The 21,977-nt window shown below is 34.4% G+C and overlaps 1 protein-coding gene across 12 annotated transcripts in view; it reads left to right on the top strand.

Moving 5' to 3' along the window:
* LOC106879466 (uncharacterized) overlaps positions 1-21,977 on the top strand; it is a 268,985-nt gene that overhangs the window by 50,919 nt on the left and 196,089 nt on the right. The window contains exon 1 of one of the 12 annotated variants that reach the window (XM_052971401.1): positions 1,948-2,076. The exons of the other annotated variants lie outside the window; for them this stretch is intronic. The gene's annotated coding sequence lies outside the window, so the exon portion shown is untranslated. Of the gene's footprint in view, positions 1-1,947; positions 2,077-21,977 lie in introns of those variants that run through there. 12 annotated transcript variants of the gene reach the window in all.

Here is a 21,977-nt window from a genome sequence, read left to right as displayed (position 1 = left end):
TATATATATATATATATATATATATATATATATATATATGTATATATATATAGTTTACACCCACACAGGCATACACATTCATTCATTTATGCATACATTCACATATATATGTATACATATATGCACACATGCATATGTATATGTCTAGGCTGAGGTTGTTTGATACGAAAAAGAGTAGAACCTTTCTGCTAATTAGATTTAATTATATTCCATAACTATGCTCAGGCTATTCTATAGCCTGTGGCTATTTAAAAATAATTAACTTTTCTTCTCTTGTATTTTGCCTCCTCCCCTTCCCTCTTCCTACTCTTCTTTCCTCTTGCTCCTCATCCACCTGTTGTTGTTGTTGTTTGGCCTTTCACTCTTGAAGTATATAAGGTACTGATCTTTTTCTTTTTAAATACATTATAAAAATAGATCGGCAGTATCTTTTCAGCAGCGGTCAAAATGCTTTGCAGCCATTAGGTAATCTAAGTTCAAATCCTCCCAGGATCAGTTGATTTGAGGCTATACTAGAATACGTTTGTTCAAAGTGTCACACAGTGGGACTGAACTTGAAACCATGTTGTTGGGCAGCTAAGTTCTTACCACATAGCCACATCTGTGCCTATCCATCCCTTATCCCAAAATTCTGTTGTCTGCCATAGATTTGTAGGTAGCAGTAGCGAGTGGTATTGACTGGAACTTACTTATCCACAACTTAACCAGAGGGTAATAATCTATAACTGCTTATGATTGCTCTGGTTATGCTTTAGTCTGCTCTATAATATTGGTTTCATTGGCACAAGACTTACAATTTCAGGAGAGAGTGGGGGGGGGGCTAGTCAATTACATCAACCTCAATATTCAACTAGTTCTAACTTTGATGGTATGCTGCCAACTTTATGTAGCAGTTCCATGAAAGGGAACAATGCTTTCAAAGAGGAGATAAGGATGCAGAAGATGTGTCATGGCCAACTGGAAACGGTGTTTCCTAGGGCTAAATAGCAGTAGCATTCTTCCCTTTCATGGGACTACCTCATTAAGTTGGCAACATACCATCACTTTATCATGCTGTTACTGTATAAATCTCTGAGATTTAGAAATGTAATATTTCTAGTACTAACTTAATCGATTCCAAAAGGATGGAAAGCAAAGTCGGCCTCAGTGGAATTTCAACTCAGAATTTAGAGATGGACAAAATGCTGTTATGCATTTTGCACAGTGTGCTGACATTTCTGTCAGTCTACTTGATGATATTAAACAAATGAAAGTTTGGAAACCTCAATTCCTGAAGATATCCATTGAGTAAGAAAATCTATGCCAAGTTTATTCATCTGATGAATTAGCGAAGAAAAATAAAACTGCATTCATTAACTAATGCTGTATTGTAAAGTTATATGAGGTAACTTTTCACAAGAATTCAATGAATTTGGCAAATGTTGAATGACAAGTCTTTTTTTTTTTCTTTTGCACTTCTCTTTTGAACTTAATTATTAAAGGAAGTTTCTGTTTTTTGGGTCGAGTTTCCTTGTTCAAGTTTTATAATTTTCATGCTTTTGCTTTTCAACAAAGTAAATTCTTGTCAGCTCTGATGTTTTTATACATGATCACTCCCCAGCCATTACTGAATACTTCATGGTATTTTTACTATTTAGAAGTGATTATTGTTGTTGTACAATTTAGTTTATTGACAAAGCTATCTATTTGTGTCAAAGTTTTTGTTTACATACACACAAAAAGAAAAAAAAAACACCCACATCTGTTTTCAACTCAAGATATTTGTAATACGTGTTATCAATGAGAGCAAACATGACTATTTAACTGTATATGTATTTAGCTGTGTATGTATATTTATTTTACTACAAGTAGTAGTAGTTATTGGTGGCCAGTGATTGGAGAAGTAGTATTTTATATAGATGTACATAGCTCTACATAGCTAGCACAAACAATGAAGAGAATAACCAATGTTGAAGCCAATATAATGGAAATATATTTCAGTTTGAGAAATTTAGGATAAATTTACTTCTCACTCCAACCTTCTTAATGGATATTAGTCTTCAGGTGCAGAAAGACATGCTGACAATACTATTTTCCGTAAGTAGTAAGGTGGATTTTTCAGTTTGAAGTATATTTGCTTAATAATGAACTAATGCGTGTGTGTGTGTGTGTGTGTGTGTGTGTGTGTGTGTGTGTGTATTTATATACATCATTTAATTGGAAAAGACCAATGAGTTGCTCAACAGTTACTCTGACTTTCTAATTATATGTGCTTCTTCATCGTGTTGTGACTTGGAGATAAACTCTATCTGGGGATGGAGTAAATCATCCTCTTCCTATGAATATTTAGACTTTGCTACATGTATTGAGTACACCTTCTGTTTGTCGTTTGTGTGTATGAAAGAGTACTGAAAAGTTCCTGGGTTTAAGGGTATCATGAAAGGCCTGGCTGGAGGCCCAACCTTCAGAGTTCTTTTACAGGGCTTAGAAAAACTGAGGGACCACTGCAATAAGTGTGTGAATCTGAGAGGGGAATATGCTGGATAAAATCATAATTAACTGATCCTTCTATATTTTCCATTACCTAAAGCTAGAAACCTTTCAGTACCCACTCGTGTGTGTGTGTGTGTGTGTGTGTGTGTGTATATATATACACACACACACACACACACACATACGTACATAAATAACTGTACATATATGTGTATATTTATATATGTAATTTGATAAACCAGCTTTGTATGTAATGTGGTGATAGTAACTGAGCATTACATAGACATGTGTGCCCTTCATATAATTCTCAGGTAGTTTCAGCATGACAGAAGGTGTAAAAAGGTTGTACTTCTTGGGTTTTAGTATATGTAGTATGGCTGAATGATTAGGAAATTTGCTTTGCAAGTACGAGTTCTCTGGGTTCAATCCCAGTGCATGGCAACTTGAGCAAATGTTATTTTTTTTGGACCAGATTGTTATGGACCAGATTGGTCCATACCTTGTAAATAAAATTGGGCAGATAGAAGCTGCATAGTAGCCCATAGGATGGATACACACACACACATGTATAAAATGTAGTTTACAAATATATTATTTATTTAGCTATATTTATTTTAGTGTGTGTGTGTGTGTGTTGTTTATTCAATGAACCTGGTCGACGTTACCTTGCGTACTTCCGGCTGGGAGATGTGGATAAGTGCTTGTCTATACCTTCCCCACCTGCAAATTTGTGACTTTTGTGGTGATGGAAACATTTACATGCATTTATTTAGTTGTATTCGTATTTATTTATTTATCTATATTATATTTATTAACTATTTTTCATATATTTTACTAGATATAGTTATTAGATTGTCACCATTCCATGAGTGGGTGACACCATTTTGAAGTGCTTAGCAACATTTCATCTGTCTACATTCTGAAGTAAAATTTCGACTTTGCTTTTAATTCTTTTGGGGTCGATTAAATAAGTACCAGTTGAGTAATGGGGTTGGTATAATTGACTTGACACCTTTCCCAAAATTACTGGCCTTGTACCAAAATTCGAAACCAATATTGAATAGGTATGAGTTTTAACTATCTATAATAATCCTTTCTGCTATAGACACAAGTCCTGAGATTGGGGGAGGGGGATAATCGATTACATCAACCTCAGTACGCAACTGGTACTTAATTTATCAACCCTGAAAAGATGAAAGGCAAAGTTGACCTTGGCGGAATTTGAACTCAGAACATAGTGGCAGACGAAATACCAATAAGCATTTCATCTAGTGTGCTAACGATTCTGCCAGCTCGCCGCCTTTAACTATCTATAATAATTAACATGAAATTCTGTCTGTCCATCTGTCCAGGACCCCAGTATCTCAATCTACATTTGCTCTACATAAATGATCCCAGAATTGAAAGTCTGCCCTTCATTTGGTTCTTGAATGTCCAGCATTGGGATCAGGTCTGGATGAGGATTTGTTGTTAACAGTTGAAAATTCAAATTTCAAAAGAACTCCAAAAGTTTGTGAACTTACAAGTTTTTCATTTAAATTGAATTTTTAAAATAATACCATGTTGGTAGGGTACCAACAAATGCTTTATTATTATTGCTCTCTTTAGTTTTGGGCTGCAACCCCAATTAGCCCTCCATAGGAGCTAGCCTAAAAGTTTGCATGGAGTGCGTCTTTTAAGCTAGTTTGGCATAAAAGGCAACTATCTCCAGACACACACTCATGTACTTATAAATGTATATTTAATAAGCACATGACTACTTATAAATACAGCACCTACACAGTTTCTGCCTATCAAATTTCACTTGGAAGCTATTTATCAACTCAAGGCTAAAGCAAAAGACACTTGCCCAAGAGGCAATGCAATGAGCATGTGGTTGCACTACAAATTTTTGATTCTATAACTATTCCTGAAATGTGTTATTCTGTATTTTCTGTGCTTTTTAGGGTTTGATGAGTTTACAAGTTCTGATTTTCAGGAAATAGTTCAACACCTTAATTCATTATTCTAACACTTAAATGTACAAATTGCATTCAGATGTAATTGTTCACGATAAAGTGAGGGTGACAGCTTTATCTCCTGTACTTGGTGCTTTGACTAAGGATTTTCCTGGGCCAATACAAGAGCCTCAACAGACATTTACCTTACTTGAAATAGTTGCCTATCATGATAGCCTATTACACTGAAATTACATTCTACCATCTTCAAAAAGAAGGACTTTAAGGTTCATCTGTTCTTAGTCGCACAGTGCTTGAAAAAGACAAGATAGGCTGGTTACAGGTAGAACTTTGTTGATCACAGGTCTGTTGGTCACAACTAACAAGGGCTAAATAACAATGGCTAAGGATTATAATGAGCCAACAAAAGTAACCCTTAGGTTATCATTTAACTTGCTAGAAATAGAAGTCAGTTTTCTTTCAAACTCTTCTTTCAGTTTTCATAATGGTTGAGTGTGTTAGATAATTCAGTCTTGGATATATGACATAATATTCTACAACATACATTTTATGGTAATAAGGAAATTTTTCTTAGTGATGTAGTAGGGTTAGCTTTGTGGGTCTCATAACTGTCACTACATCAGTTATAATGGTGAGGATTCTAGTTGATTCTAGTTGATGTTAGAATCTATAGATCATACTTTCTTCCAGAGTTGATAAATAAAGCATTTGTTTAGGATTGTACATTGGCAGAATCATTAGAGCGACTAACATCATAAAGCTCCTTATCATAGGATGGGATGCCGTCATGAGGTTTGTTGTGGTTCTATGCAATCTGTAGTCAAATCCCACTTCCTTTGTTGCTTGGCTTAATATTACCACCTAAACTTTGGGAATTTTTTGTGGAGTATCCTCTGTTGTAAGCATTTAAGCCTTATCTCTCATTTGTGCCACCAGTCTTGGTGGTTTTGTACAGAGTTATAGGTGCTGTTCATCTCCTGTTTGAGCAATAAAAAATACTCTGCATTTGGGAAAAATTTTGTTTACTACCAAACTTGAAACTACTTCTTGATCAAATCTCAAGAAAACAATGCTCATAAGAGAAAAACTGTTTAGGCTTTCAGATAAAAGCAGTAATTTAATAAATTGTATAACTATGAATTTGTAAAATGTCATTCATTATTTATATTAAAACAAGAGTACAGTCATGTTTTTAGGCACTTGAAATTTACATTTCAAAAAAAGGTTCTATCACTCAACTCAGCATGGTTATTTGATCAGCTAGAGATAAATCATATTTCTTATAAACCTTACTTTGCCATCTTAAGAAAAGGAGGACTCATTAAATAGTGCAGACTTTGATGTATTGTCTGAGGATATAAGATGGGTTGCTCATAAATAGAGCATGTTGATCATAGGTCTGACTTGGCATAAGCAAATTTAATGTGGTGCTAAATAACATACAAATAATGGACAGTGCAATGGTACACCATGCACCAATTGCAACCCTATACTGCTTACAATTAAGCATAGCATATCAGTCTGTGCAGTATAAATCCTCAACTAAGCACAGATGTGGCATATCAAGAGCTGTGGATTTGTAGATCATACTTAGTCATTTAGCTATCTACTTACATGGCGATTGGTCTATTTGTTGAAGGCTAACTGGGGGCTATATGACTACAGAAAGAACAACAATGATGACAGCAACAATGATGGCAACAAGTAAAAATTATAACTTAATGTTAAAGGCTATATTTGATTCTTTCAGATTTATATTTAATTAATTTTAATTAATTTACATTCTGAAATTTCCTTGAACAGAATCAATCATGAAGATATTGATTTTTGTTTTGTTATTGCTCTAAGTTAATTTTAATTAACTAAAATTTATTGGCTAACTACATCAAAAATGTTGGCGACACTTTATTATGAAATTGTATTCTTTGTACTCAGTACTTGAATGTTCTCGTGCTGTATATTATCTTGATGTTGTTACTGTTTAGCTTCAGGTTCTAACTGAGTAAGCCGACCTGTGGTGAAAGGCTTTCTAGCTGTAACCATCCTGTCGTTTTGTATTTCTAGGATCACATTCTTCAGTGTCCTTCTTCTGTAAGGGCAATGTGATTTTAGGGAACTTGATTATTATTTCTAGCTGGTTGATCAAACTGAAATTCAAAGCCATAAATCTAGTGCAATTCAAAGGAGATATGGATGTGGAAGGGTTAACATTTGCTGATACTGATCAACACCAATCTCTTATTTGTATTATATTTCCTATTTCAAATACTCCATCGGAGAAACTTCGAAAGAATTAATTTGTAGACTATCAAATTATGAATATTTCACTCCATACTTAGTTTTTAATGCTTTGTCCATTTAATGTCTTGTGCTGTTACATATTTAAGACTGCATATATTACTACTACTACTATTACTACTACTACTACTACTAATAATAATAATAATAATAATAATAAGCTTTTCTACTCTAGGCACAAGTGCCCGAAATTTTTAGGGAAGGGGCCAGTTGATTAGATCAGCCTCAGTGTGCAACTGATATTTCATTTATCAACCCCCGATAGGATGAAAGGCAAAATTGACCTCAGTGGAATTTGAACTCAGAACATAAAGACAGAAGAAATACCGCTAAGCATTTCACTCGGCATGCTAATGATTCTGCCAGCTTGCCACCTTAAATAATAATAATGATAATAATGATAGTGTGTCTGATTTAGGCACAAGGCCAGCAATTTTGAGGGGAGGGGGGTGGTCCTTACCATTGACCTCAGTACTTGACTAGTACTATATTTTATATCAAGCCTGAAGAGATGAAAGGCAAAGTTGACCTTGACAGGATTTGAACTTCAGAGGTCAAAAGCAAAGGCACTTGTTCTGACATCTGCCAGATTTTCAAACAAGTTTGTGTGTGTAGATGTGTATGTATTGAGGGTGATTATAAATCCTTGTACAACAGTAAACCTTAAATGTCTATCAGTGTTATATTGAAAGTTAAACTATTTGTTTACTACTTTGTTTAATGATCGTAAGTACAGCTTTTCAACGGAAAGCTTTAGTGCCCTATCACATGCATATGAAAAAGGGCTTTAATTAACTCTTTTAATACTAGCTAGCCTGAACCCTTCTTTTTGTTCCATGAAAGAAAGACTCAGTTTTAAATTGTTCATATTTAAATAATGAAAACAACTCTCCATAATTTTGAATAAAATCCTTTTATTTAACTACATTCCCAACACTAACTTAATAATGAAAATTTAGTTATTTTAGTAAATTCTTCCAAATTCTTGATTATATTCAAAATTAATTAAAAAATATAATGGCTGTGTATTTGTGTAGGAGGTTTTGTTGTGGAATGGTTAATGTCCTGAAGGTTTTATAATCATTTTATTCTTTTGAGTTTGGTGCACAACACGACTCTGTAGCGAGAAAGTTTGCTTACCAACTCTTTGTAGTTTCAAATTCACTTCTGCTGCGCAGGATTTGGGGCATGTGTGTTCTGCTATAGCTGTGCCTAAGCATATCATCATCATCATCATCGTTTAACGTCCGCTTTCCATGCTAGCATGGGTTGGACGATTTGACTGAGGACTGGTGAACCAGGTTGCTGCACCAGGCTCCAATCTGATCTGGCAGAGTTTCTACAGCTGGATGCCCTTCCTAACGCCAACCACTCCGAGAGTGTAGTGGGTGCTTTTACGTGCCACCGGCATGAAGGCCAGTCAGGTGGTACTGGCAATGGCCATGCTCAAAATGGTGTATTTTACGTGCCACCTGCACAGGAGCCAGTCCAGCGGCACTGGCAATGATCTCGCTCAAATGTCTTTACATATGCCACCGGCACAAGTGCCAGGAAGGCGATGCTGGGCACAAGATATAAATTCACACAATTTGAAAAGATGGTGTTTTTGTTTACATCCTGTAATTCAGTGGTTCAACAAACAGAAATCACTAAGTGCCGGACTTTATAAGTAGAATTGGAGCTATTATAATCAACTAAAGCCCTTGAGGCAGAGCTTGAGTATGACCACAGTTCAATGACCAACACAAAGAGTCAAGAAAGGCCAACACAAGCAAAAGAGCCATTATAATCGACTGTATTGTATTCTTGAGCAAAACAATGTATTTCACATTGCCCTACTCCACTCAAATGGCAAAAATGAATTATTCTGTAATGGATTGGCATCCTGTCAAGGTGTGTGTGTGTGTGTGTGGGAATATATACTCTACAGAATCTGGGAAACCAGCCTTATGAGCCTACATCTTGGGAAGGACCTTTAACCCTTTTGATTATACTATATGTATATAGATGCAAGCATGACTGTAGCTTGCTTACCAACCACATGGTCCCAGGTTCAGTACCACTGTGTGACACCGTGGGCAAGTGTCTTCTACTATAATCTCGGGCTGACCAAAGCCTTGTGAGTGGATTTGGTAGACAGAAACTGAAAAAGGCCTGTTGTATATATATATATATATATATATATATATATATATATATATATATATATATATATATATATGTATATATATATATATATATGTGTGTGTGTGTTTGTGTGTCTGTGTTTGTTCCCCCACCATTGCTTGACAACCAATGTTGGTTGTTTACATCCCTGTAACGTAGCAGTTCGGCAAAAGAGACTGATAGAATAAGTAGTAGGCTTACAAAGAATAAATCCTGGGGTTGATTTGTTCAAGTAAAGGTGGTGCTCCAGCATGGTCACAGTCAAATGACTGAAACAAGTAAAAGAATAAAGATATATATATATATATATATAGGAAAATGAAAAATAATAATAGGGCAGAATGCTAAACTGGAAGCATATTTTAATAAAGATTTCTAACCGGCTTTCATTGCGAAGCAAATTTTCAAGAAGAGGGAGAATGAAAATGTTTTTTTTACAAAGAAGTACAAAATGAAGAAAATAATATATAAAAAAATAAATATACCAATACATTATATTGTCTTTGAGCTTTTGAAGTTCAATGGTAATTCATGTATATAATGGTTGGAAAAATAAGGATGCATGAGAATTGAGAGTTGTGTTAGGTTTAAAAAAAGGGTTAAAAGTTTGTGTTAAGCAGGAAGTGTGGTGTCAAAACAGGAAGTGTGTGTAAGGGGAGACAAATGTTTTTAGTTGGAGTTATGAATTCTTTTTCAACAGGAAGTTTATGTCTGTTCCTAGAGAAATAAGGTCACTGAGGGGTATGTGTGTTAAGAAATGGTTGGAATTTCACGTGCGGTTAACACAACCCCACTATTTACTGACTTACACACACATATATATATATATATATATATATATATATATATGTATATACATGTATGTATATATATGTATATATATATATGTGTGTGTGTGTTTATGTGTACTCTTGTTTGGACATCACTTGATGGTTGTAAATGAGCATTATTGTCATACAAGCAAGGCTGTTCATTTTCAGTCTTCCATGAAACAAAAAAACCCCAAAAAACAAAGACATGTGTAGCTATGGGAAAATAACTTGCTTGGAAACAGGTGAGGGTTGGCTACAGGTAGGGTATCTGACTAGAAGATCTGCGTCAATAAATTCCATCTGGCCAATGCAGGCATGGAAAAGTGGACTTTAAATGATGAGGCTATCCCAAACTTCTGCACATTTTTCACCTACCAGTTTCACTTGTGCAAACTATTAGTCAGCCTGAGACTGTAATAGCCTCTGTCCTAAGATGCTACACAGCAATAACAAAAAGGAAAGGTTCATGTATGACTCGCTAGTACATTGTGTGTACACGAAGTCTACATTTCACATTGTTTATAAACAAAGCAACCTATTATTACCTTCTCCCATTCTCTACACATTTAGCTTGTTGCTTACTCTACTACATTGATTACTGTAACATTGCTATGTGTGTATATTTTATTTGTATTAGTGTGTATATATTTATTTATGTATGTATGCCTTTCTGTGCATGTGGTGGTGGTGTAAAACTTAACACATCTTTATAATGTCCTTATACAAAGTTTAGCTCAGATCCATTCACACAGTTGTGTTCTATTCTACCTACATTGTGATTTCTTCAACCATCTCTTTTTTTTTTCTTACAAAGAAATAAAAAAATACTCACATACAGATCATGCATGAATGCTTATTGTTCTTGGAAAGTCTTCCTGCATCTTGGTTCTATTCTACTGAGCATTAATTACTATCACTTGAGATTTCAATATTGGACAGAGAACACCTAAAATAACTACTGCGAAATAGATTGATTAAAGAAACATTATCCGAAGCTTCATTCATTATTGCTTTTATTTAATTAATTTTTTTTTTCTCATCTATATATTTTTTGTTTTATTTTTATTGAATTTTCCGTCTAGATGTGTGCGTGTGTGTATGTGTGCATGTATATATATATATATATATATATATATTTCTTTTCCTCTTTTGGTTTCTGTCTCATTTCCTTGCAATTTTTCTTTGGTTTTGGCATCTTTTACATTCTTTATTTTGATTCGTTATTGATTGTCTCTAGGTTATGTGTAATATTTATTCCAATGTGAAATGCTACCTCTTTTGGAAGCCTCAATCTGCTGAAAAATAACTGCTAAACCCTGCTTAAAGTCATACCCCACTGTCTCAAATTGTTGGACACACTGGATTATGTGGTCCTAGGTACACAATCACAGAGAATAAAATAACCATCTATGTATCCTATTTAATGCATATGCCCTGCTGACAGGCACATTAATGCAGTTTTTGTCTGAGATAATATTTCTTATGGAGATACTGTATTAAAAACTCAGTACATATTAGAGGGAGATGAAAATTCTTCTCAGCAGTGTCCAGTGAGAATACAAGATACATTTCAGCCTTGTTAGGTCTTTTCAGTGATGTGTAGTGACTGCCAGCTACATGCCTAGATGAGATTTGTCACATCTGATTTAGGAAACAGTGAATAAAGCATTCACTGGTATTGTGAACAGCTGCTGAGCTGAATAAATAATCTGGTGTATGTTAATGAAACAGTTTATCTCAGATGAAAACTGCAGTAACTTTCCTGTCAGCAGTGATTTTTTTTTTTTTTACATTAAGTATGACACAGAGATGGCTATTTTAATGTAATACCACTTCAGTTGCATATACCAGAAATAAAACATTTTGTTCTATCTCAAACTGTATATGTCCTACTTTTAGGAAAAATATACCATTTCCATGCATGAATAAAAGGCAGCTAAAAGGATAGCCCACAGGAAAAGAATTTAACCATAAAATACTGCTTCAGAAAGGAAATCATGATGAGTACAATCACTTGCATAGCTGGGGTAGGGGCAGTCCGCCCCAGGCGGCACTTTTTGGTCTGCTGTAGGTAATGTTTTTTTGTGGGGTCTTGGGGCAACAAACAGAAGGGCTGCCCTGGGTGGCACACACTAACTATTCTAGTGAGTACAATACAAAATGAGGAAGACTGTTATAGGTCCTACAAAGCTAATTCCTGCCTTACAAAGGAAAATAGCCAAAAATATTTGTTTTGTTGCTTTCTCAAACAGAGAATTTATCCTGAATTACCAGATTTCTCTTTTCCCCTGCTGTATATGAATTCATCCAAATTGATGAATTTCCTTGTGTCATTGTTACTAGCATAGGCCACTACAAGTTTCCTCTGACATTTAAAAAAAAAATTTATTAGACTGAATAAAACACTGGATGCTCTTTTCATTAATGGTTAAGACTGAGAATGATCTTTCAAACCCAAATTGAATACACCTGTTGTTGCATGTCAAGAGTCTGGTTATTATATTGAGATACAGTTTATTACTAGCTAAGATTCACTAATGTTTCAAAGCTGCTTTCAACCTAAACAGCAACAAAAATTCTTGAGACTGGAACCATGAATATTGCATCAGAATATTTCTCAGGTGTCATGTTAACAATCAAGATAACTGACTAACGTTTCACTAAAATGATTTCATTTTCTTTTATCTTAGCAGCAGACTTGCTGTGGTAATATTCTTAAATTAGCTCTGAACAGCTTCAGTTACTTCTGCCTTATTAGCATAATTTTGCTACAGAAAAATTAAATTAGAAATCACTAATTCTATTTTAAACTCATTTCTTTGTTGTCTGAGTAGATCTTTAAAAATAAAATTTTATCATTTTTATTGATATATTGATGATGTTTTCTGCTGTGAAGATGAAGTGTCAAAATTCAGAGTAGTTTATTTTTTCAGTGCTGCTGCAGCCAGCATATAATACAGATCACACAGAAGCTACTAGAGCTTTCTTCTAAAAACTATCAGTTATAGCTGTTTGTTCAATATGTAATCTTATAGCTAAGTGTAGGCTATCATAATAATAATTATTAATCAGTTAAAATTATAACTGCAATTATAGCTACAATCTAACAAAAAAAAAAAAAAAAGAAAGATTACCCACCGCTATTGTGGAATATACTCTTGTAGATTGACAGAGAAATGGAAGCAAACTGCTTATACATGGTAATCAAAGACAAAGGATTATATGATCTCTGATAGATATTTTGATCCTTGCAAGCATTTCTCTGAAGAAAGTCAAAGAGCTATAAAAATTCAAGAAATAGAAGTAAGATGTTAAGCATGAGAGTAAGAAGGATGAGGAAGAGGAAGAGGAGGAGGATGATGATGATGATGATCATCATTTAATGTCCGCCTTCCATGTTGGTATGGGTGGGAACAGTAGTATTAGTATGATGAGCAAAATTCTAAACTCTACTAGATATCTTCCTACCCTTTCTCCCCCCACTCTCTCTCTCACACAGTTTAAAAGAACTTTAGTAGGCATAGCACACATTCTGCTTAATAATTTCAACGTAAGCACAAAACTCTTAAAGTACATATCATACAAATAATTTCTTTCAGTAAATTAACACTACACAACATGTTCTCTACAAAATTAACAAGTTGGAAACTTGAAAATCCTTACTGTAGCATATGTTAGAGTTTAAGTATTTCTACTTTTATTTCTAAAATTTTATTCCAATTTAAAAACTTCCCTATAAAAAAAAAAAAAAAAAAAAAAAAGGTTGTAAGATTCTGGAACCAATATTTTTGTTAAATACTATTTCATTATATCTCACATTTGTAGGTGGCAAACTGGCAGAATCTTTAGCACACTGGAGGAAAATGCTTAGCTGCATTTCATCCATCTTCACATTCTGAGTTCAAATTCTGCCAAGGTTGACTTTGCCTTTTACCTTTTTGTGGGGGGGGGGGGTTTGATAAAATTAGTACCAGTTGAACACTGGGGTCTGTGTAATCAGCCAAACACCTCCTATGAACTTGCTGGCTTTGTGCCAAAATTTGAAACCAATATATCCCACGTATATTCTTTTACATTTGCGTCCCTCCCTGTCAGCTGACTTCAACACACATACACACATCTCTATTAACTTACAACCAGCTACAAACTAATTACTCAATCACATGGCTGAGTGCCTTGATCTTTTGTTATAGTCATTAAATGATCAGAAAATCTTTAAATGACTCACAAATTCAAATAACTCAAATTCTTAGAATTTTCGTTTTGTACTAATTTAAAAAAAGATTCTATTAAGAAATATGTTACATTTTATAATCAACTGTCCTGATAAATTATTTAGTATTTCAGTGCATCTCACTTTATATTTCATGCTCCTACCATTACTACTACTTCTTTAATAGAATGGTTTTTATTTCCCTGATTCATCATAATTGTCAGTTCTCCCTCCTACTGTATTTGCAATGACAGCTATTTTCTGATTATTTACAACTTGTTTACATCTACATAGTAAAATCTGTGTTAAGTATGGCAGTCATATTTTCTTGCTTATTTTTTTTCTTACAGTACAGAAAAACAATCTTCTATGAGTGTTAGACTCATTAATTTAACCCTCCTTTTCCAACCAACAAACAACACCTTAGGCAAGTGTCTTCCACTAGATTCAAAACCTATTAGTTGAAACTGCAGAAATCTTGTTATATGTATAATTGATGAAACTTAACAGGCTTCACAGTTGAGACTAAAACAAAAGTTAGGACTATGATCTTGTTTAACTCCAGGCCAGCTTAGATTGAGTTGATGTTCCAGCTTTGTTCATCTCATTTTCTCTTAGACAGTCTCTCTTGAACTACATTTTTATTATCCAATGTGTTAATTTTTAAGATAGTAGGTTTTAGTATTAAGGAATTTTGGCTATGATTTCTAGCAAGTTAAACAGCCTCATAAAAACTTTGTCACTAGTTTGTAAGGAGTTTTCTTTTTGTGTGTGTTTGGAGGAATTTATTGGACTAAAGTTAGGATAATCTGGATAGAACATATCTTATCAATGACACCTCTAGTATGAGATATTGCTAGATTTTACAAAATAAACCAGTGTCAGGAAGAGCATCCAACCATAGAAACCATACTAAAACAGGCACTGCAGCTCATCACAGTCATTTTATTCACTGGATTCTGTCAGAACTGTATAACCTAAGCTAACATGGAAGATAGATATATTAAATAGATGATAATGTTGATGATCATGTTAATGGTGAAGTAACCTTGTGTGTCATGAGAAGAAAATTGAAATGTTTAAAGGCAGGGACATCATCAAAGTGTTTGAAGGGTTACTTTATGGTTACAGGTATAAGGAAGGTGTAAAGGAGAAGACCCGGTAGTATTGTTGTTACACACAAAAGCATCTTAGACTACATTCAAAAAAAGGCCTTTTAACTGAAAGGTAAAGATCTCTTCATTGATCTACACCAACCACCAAGCTTTTACTACTGACAAGAAGAGTTAACCTCTTGTGAGTACCTTTGCCAAAATCTTTAACTCTGTGTTTAGTTGAGTAGTGGGTCTCTTATTGTTAACTACATATACCTTGTACAGGCTTGTCTTAGCAATGTCACCACTTCTCAGTTCTATCCAGGTCTAGAAATATCCTCTTTACCTGGAGATTTACCCCTTTTCAGAACGGTGCCACTTCACCAATCTGGAATGATTGCATGAAACGGAAATCTTGTAGTAATTCAAAAGGAGGGATTATAAATGGTTTATTTGGAGTAGTTGTTTTCTCAGGAATTCACTTTATGCCACAACCTCTCATAATGGCATTTCCGTATCCCACTTCATATAACTTTTCTTACAATGATAGCCAAAGTTTCTATATTCTAAATATCAGAAAAATTTGTTCACAGTGAGGAGCAATATTTAGGGTGAAAACATTGATCGTGTGACCATATCAATGTTCACTTTTCCATGCTTGTATGGGTCAGACAGTTTATTGAGGCAGATTTTCTATGGCCAGAAACCCTTCCTATGGCCAACCTTCATTTGTTCCTAAGAAAGGTAATATTTACCTATGGCTACACATGTTTTTCCATGATATTGGAAATGGCTTACTTGGCTTGTGTGACAGTATTGCTCATTTATAACTACTATACACGAGTGTACAACGAATGTCTTTCAGTTTCTCTGTCAGTTCCATTCATAAATCTTTGTTTGACCTGGGGCTGTAGTGGAAGACACATGTCTAAGATGTGTGGCTGGGAAGCAAACTTCTTCACTGCACAGCAATGCTCATGATCATATATAGAATGTTATTTTATATTTTAAAAAGTAAAGTTTATTCAGCTCCAAGCATCATCAACAATAATACATGGAGCTTTTATTGTTATATTGTTTAGCTATAGTTCTTCACTACTTGAGGACATCCATGATTAAGTTGGTCTATTTTTACTTCCTTTTTTTTTTGTCTTGGACAAGTGTCTTCTACAACAGCCTCAGCCCAACCTTGTGAGTGAATTTGGTGGACAGAAACTGAAAGAAGCTCATTGTATGGAGGGATGGATGGATGCATGCATATGTGTGTATGTCTTTTTGTCACACACCACCATTTGACAACCAGTGTTGGTGTGTTTACATTCCTATAACTTAGTAGTTTGGAAAAAGATACTGATATAATTAGTACTAGGCTTTAAAAAAAAAAGTATTAACATTGATTCATTTGACTAAAAATTCTTCAAGTATTGCCACATAGCAAAGCTGCATCTAATGACTGAAAAAAGTAAAGGTAAAGGAAAAAATGTGTATCAAGTGCTAAAGATAGTTGGGTGAGTTTTAAGGGAGATTTGGTTGCTATTTTCATTTTAGCAGATGTCTAGTGACCTTACAAAAATTTCTTTATTTGTTCTTTTGTTTTGTTATTGTTGTTTTGTTCTGTGTGTAATTGTATTTGCGTCAAATGGAATCTTCAGGTTACATTGAGATAATCTCCGGTTAGTGAAACGTCTTTCAGAAATCTTTTTTAATGCCAGTCATGTGTATTAAGCTTGAACACATTGAATAGTATAAAAATATCTTATCACACTTGAAGTAATTGCATATTTGGAATTTTATAAAGTAATTATTTTTCTAAATATAGTTTTATATCAAAAAAAGAGTATTATGTTTTGATAATTTATATCTTCAAAAAAAGAAAAAAAAAAAATGAAATGAAAGATGTTTTTTTCCTCAATTCAGTATATTAGTTTCATAGAAAATATTACAACTTGAGAAAAGTTTTTATTGTTATTTAGCCTCAGAGAAAAAAAAAAAAAGAAAAACACAAAAAACTATGATTAAGGGCATTTAATTTAATCTGCATTTATCTTAGACTACATAGTTCAATATATTTCCTTCTTTTCTTTTTAAAAAAAAAAAGCGAGTAGGTAGGGCATGATTTAAGAGAAATTTGGCTGTTATTTTTAGCAGGTAAAATAACTATGTAGAGGCTTCCTTCTTACATTGGTCAAAATAGTTTTTCTTAACATTAAAAATGGATATTGCCAATATGCCAGAATGACAGAAATTCTAATATTTTAGGGAAAGGAAATTCTTTATAGAACTTTTTATCAAATAAATTGACCCTAGTATTTATTTTAAGTATTTTCATTTTCCAGGGCTCTTTTACTGAACTGCTAGGTTATGGGACATAAACAAACCACCGTTGGTTTCCAACTGATATTGGGGGATAAACACAGGTACAAAGACATATACCTGATATGTGAGAGAAAAAGAGAGAGTGAGAGAGATCATATTTTGACATTTCAGCCAATATATCACACCTGCGTCTTTGGCAAAGAATTAAAAGTGCATCATATAAATATATTTGATGGGCTTCCACACAATTTCTATCTACCAAATTCATTCACAAGACTTTGATTGACTTGGTGCTGTGCAGTGGGACTGAACCCAAAACCATATGGGTGCAAAGTGAACTTCATAATGACACAGCTATGCCTGGGTAACATCTTATCAAAATAGTCTCAGAAAAAAAATCTCTGTCTGAGATATATAGTAGATGGACCCCCTGTGGTCATGAATGACCATGGGGTTGCACTTAGAAAGTTCCCCTCCAAGGCACAATTCCAGATAAGGTTGTTTACGGAAGATCAGCAGTTGCTCATGCATACCAGCCTCTCCTCTCCACACCACCAATGTTATCCAAGGGAAAGGCAAAGGTGGATACAACTTGGCCCCAGTGATGTCACAACTCATTTCTGCAGCTTGAGTGAATTGGAGCAATGTGAAATAAAGTGTCTTGCTCAAGAACACAGCACACAGCCTGGTCCAGGAATCAAATTCTTTTACCTCATGATTGTTAGCCCAACACTCTAACCATTGAGCCATGTGCCTTCAGGTGATATATAGCAAAAGTGGGTGTTAACACACCTATAGTGACCCGTGATGTTTTATTCAGTTAAAATTACATATGTAATGAGAATGTATCATTGACTTAATGACTAATTCTAGGAAAGGCAGAATTAGTCTTTAAGTCAATGACAAGAAAAGCAAGGAGACAACAGTGGAATTTAAATTGATTTATATTGTCTCGTTACATTCTTTAACCTGTCTTAATCTTTGTTAATGCTTCTGATACCAATCCACTTAAAACTGTCTTTTGTTCTCAGAAACAAATTTTCCCCCTGTTTTAATGTGATCCAACTTAAAACCTTACATTAAAATTTTTTATGTTAATTTATGTTCTAAACACCAGACTAATAATGACAAAGTTATTTTACTAAGTTCTTCATTATTTTCAAAATTAATTGAAACAAAGGCAATATATTCTAATATGAATGTGGTAATGACAAAGTTAATATTCTATTACTATTGAGCAATAATAGACAACGGTGCACCACATGAATACACTAACATAAAAGTAGTTGATTGCTATTGACAATTTGCATTTTCTTCATTATCATCATCATCATCCTCCTCATCATCGCCATCATCTTGTATGTGAGAGACAAAGAGAGAGTGAGAGAGATCATATTTTGACATTTCAGCCAATATATCACTCCTATGTCTTTGGCAAAGAATTAAAAGTGTATCTTTTATTATGGTGGCTTTGTTATATTTCTTTATCTTCTCCTTGTTTCAGTCGTTGGACTGTGGCCATGCTGGGGCACTGCCTTGAAAGGTTTTAATAGAACAAATCAACCCTGGTACTTGTTTTTCTTTTCTTTTTTTTTAAGCATAGTATTTATGCTGTTGGTCTCATTTGCTGAAGCACTGAATTAAGGAGATATAAACAAACCAACACTGGTTGTCAAGCAGTAATGGGAGAGTGTGACACAGACACGAACACACACACACAAACACAACACACGCACGCACATATGCACACATGCATGCGCACACGCATGTACACACACACACACACACACACACACACTAGTCTTCTCAATTTTTACCTCTGCAATTCATTCACAAGTCATTGAGTGGTCTGGAGCTAAAGTAAGAGACAGCGGTCCAAGGTGCTGCACAGTGGGGAAGTTACACGATTCAAAACGACCTAATTAATTATGCAACCATGCCTGCACTTATAAACAGGTTATTTTAATTTATTCAACCACAATCCCAAATATCAAATGGTGATAAGAATTGTATAAACATTGTTTCTTCCAAATTTCAACACCCATTTCTCCATAATCATTGTTATTTTATATTTTTAGCATTCATATTTGTGAAACAGTGATTTTGTTACTCATACTTGTATCAGCTTGCTTCTCCAAACTAAATAGTACAAAGTAATATCCATCTAAATTTAGCCTGACACTGAAACTTATGCTAGGAGGGTTGTTTTGGTAGTTTGAAATGAGTATCAAAATGACTGGTTTCGCTGTGTTTTACAGGTCATAAAGTATCACTTACCTCTACTTCCCAAGATGTTATAAAATAATGGGAGCAGTTACTTTATTAAAATGTAAAGTAAACTGTGCCAGGCATGAGAGGAAATATGGATATGATACTATATTGGCACTAGTAACTATTATCAGTAACTATTATTACTTGTACCATTATGTGAATGAGTTGTGGAATTGTGCTGACCTGGGGTTGGGAGGGCATGTCATTGATGAGGTTATGAATGGTGATGAAAGGACTTTGACAAACCCTGATTGGTTGATTGACTAAATGATTAAGCAAACTATGTTTTAGTTAACTGGTTAAATGTTAGCATATTGATTAATAATAATAATAATAATAATAATAAAAGAAGTGAAATAGAATTTGTGTGAAATTATTGGCATAATGACCCACCCAAGATACAACAAAATCTGTTTCAATGCAAGTTCATATCAAGACTTGTAAACCAAATACAAAAATGAAATATTTAATCAGTAACATTCTGCTATTTTATCTTAGCATCTTGGGAAGAAAAGTGAATGGTTTGATACTAATCTAAATGATTCCATATAATTCATTTATTCAATACCAACATAGTGTTGGTACTCTAAAGTTTCAGGAATACATCTATTACCAGTTCTACAAAAAGCTAAGGGGTTCATATTGCCTTGTGGCCACTGTTTAGTTTGTGCCTATGAGTAGTGCTGGTACCACAGTGAAATGCACCCAGTTCACTCTATGAAGTAATAGGCAAAAAGAATGGTGATGATGTAGGGTTCAGAATAAAATAATAAATAAATGCGGCTTTTAAAGCCTAGCCAGGCTCATGGGCCCCCGGTTTCCTGGTTTCAATGGCGTATGTGTCCCCCAGCTGGACGGGACGCCAGTCTATCACAGGATTACTCATTTTTGCCAGCTGAGTGGACTGGAGTAACGTGAAATGAACTGTTTTGCTCAAGAACACAATGCGTTGCCCAGTCCAGGAATCAAAACCACAATCTTACGATCATGATACTTACACCCTAACCACTAAGCCACGTGCTTCCACAGGGTTCAGAATACCATTTACTTAATCATCTTAATGATATGACAATCTTTTGAGTATTGGTACCATGATAAAACGTACCCAGTACAGTCTGTAAAATGGTCTGTGATAGGAAAGACATTTGGCTATAGAAAACAAAACAAAAGTGAAACATTTGTTTCACAAAAGCAAAACATAAATGCAGTCTTTTCATCCATCTTGCAGGGCTGAAGCTCCAGTTAAGAACTGGCTCGGGTTATGACAGCTTGTTCATTTGTAGCACAGAAAATAGATACAAAATAATGGGGTGTGTTTGTGTATAATATATGTCTTTTATCTTCTTTTACGTGTTTCAGTCGTTAGACTGTGGCCATGCTAGAGCAAGGCCTTGAATTTTTAGCCAAATGAATTAACCTCAGAACTAAATTTTTTTTGCTAAACCTAGTACTTATTCTATTGATATCTTTTGCAAAACCTCTAAGTTATAGTGATGTAAACACACCAGCACCAGTTGTCAAGCGATGGTAGGGCACAAACATAAGCACAAAGACACACAGACATATATATATATATATATATATATATATATATATATATATATATATATATATATATATATATATATATATATATAAATATATATGTTATGGGCTTCTTCGAGATTCCATATAACAAATCCACTCAGAAGGCTTTGGTCGACCCCCAAGGCTATAGTAGAAGACACTTACCCAAGGTGCCATGCAGTGAGACCGAACCTAGAACCATGTGGTTAGGAGGCAAGCTTCTTACCACACACACACATACACACACACATGAGAGTGAGAGAAATGATTTTGTATGTACATGTAGGTAACTGGACCATTGATTCTTTTGTTGGCTAATTTAGGAATATAACATTAGTAAGCAGTAATATACTGAGGATAATGTTCGCATTGATCATAGATGTTTTGTGCTGACATCAATAACTCAATAAAGGTTAATTGAAAGGTGATTTTTCTATCAAAGAAAATTTAGTCGGACAACTACATATGCAAACAATTTATGAGCTGCTATTATCAGGAGACTTTCTGTAGTGGAGCAGTCTAAATGGAAGTTTTTCTTTCTTCTATAACAATTCATTACAAATAATTTTCTATGAAATACTGTTCTATTCAGAAATATTAATTTTCTCTTCTTTAGAAACTTGAAATATTTCTCATATCACTTATCATGCTATGTATGCTGATATCATTATATTATAAATGTTTCTGAGGAAATTCTTTGAAATACTTGTCACCTAAAATCATATAAAAAGTACTCACGAAACACACGCATGCACGCACGCACGCACGCACAAACACACACACACACACACACACACACACACACACACAC

This window comes from Octopus bimaculoides, chromosome 1 (genome assembly GCF_001194135.2).
Source record: "Octopus bimaculoides isolate UCB-OBI-ISO-001 chromosome 1, ASM119413v2, whole genome shotgun sequence".
Classification (NCBI taxonomy): Eukaryota; Metazoa; Mollusca; class Cephalopoda; order Octopoda; family Octopodidae; genus Octopus; species Octopus bimaculoides.
Note: the sequence above shows the minus strand (reverse complement) of the source record. Positions and strands in the feature narration are given on the sequence as shown.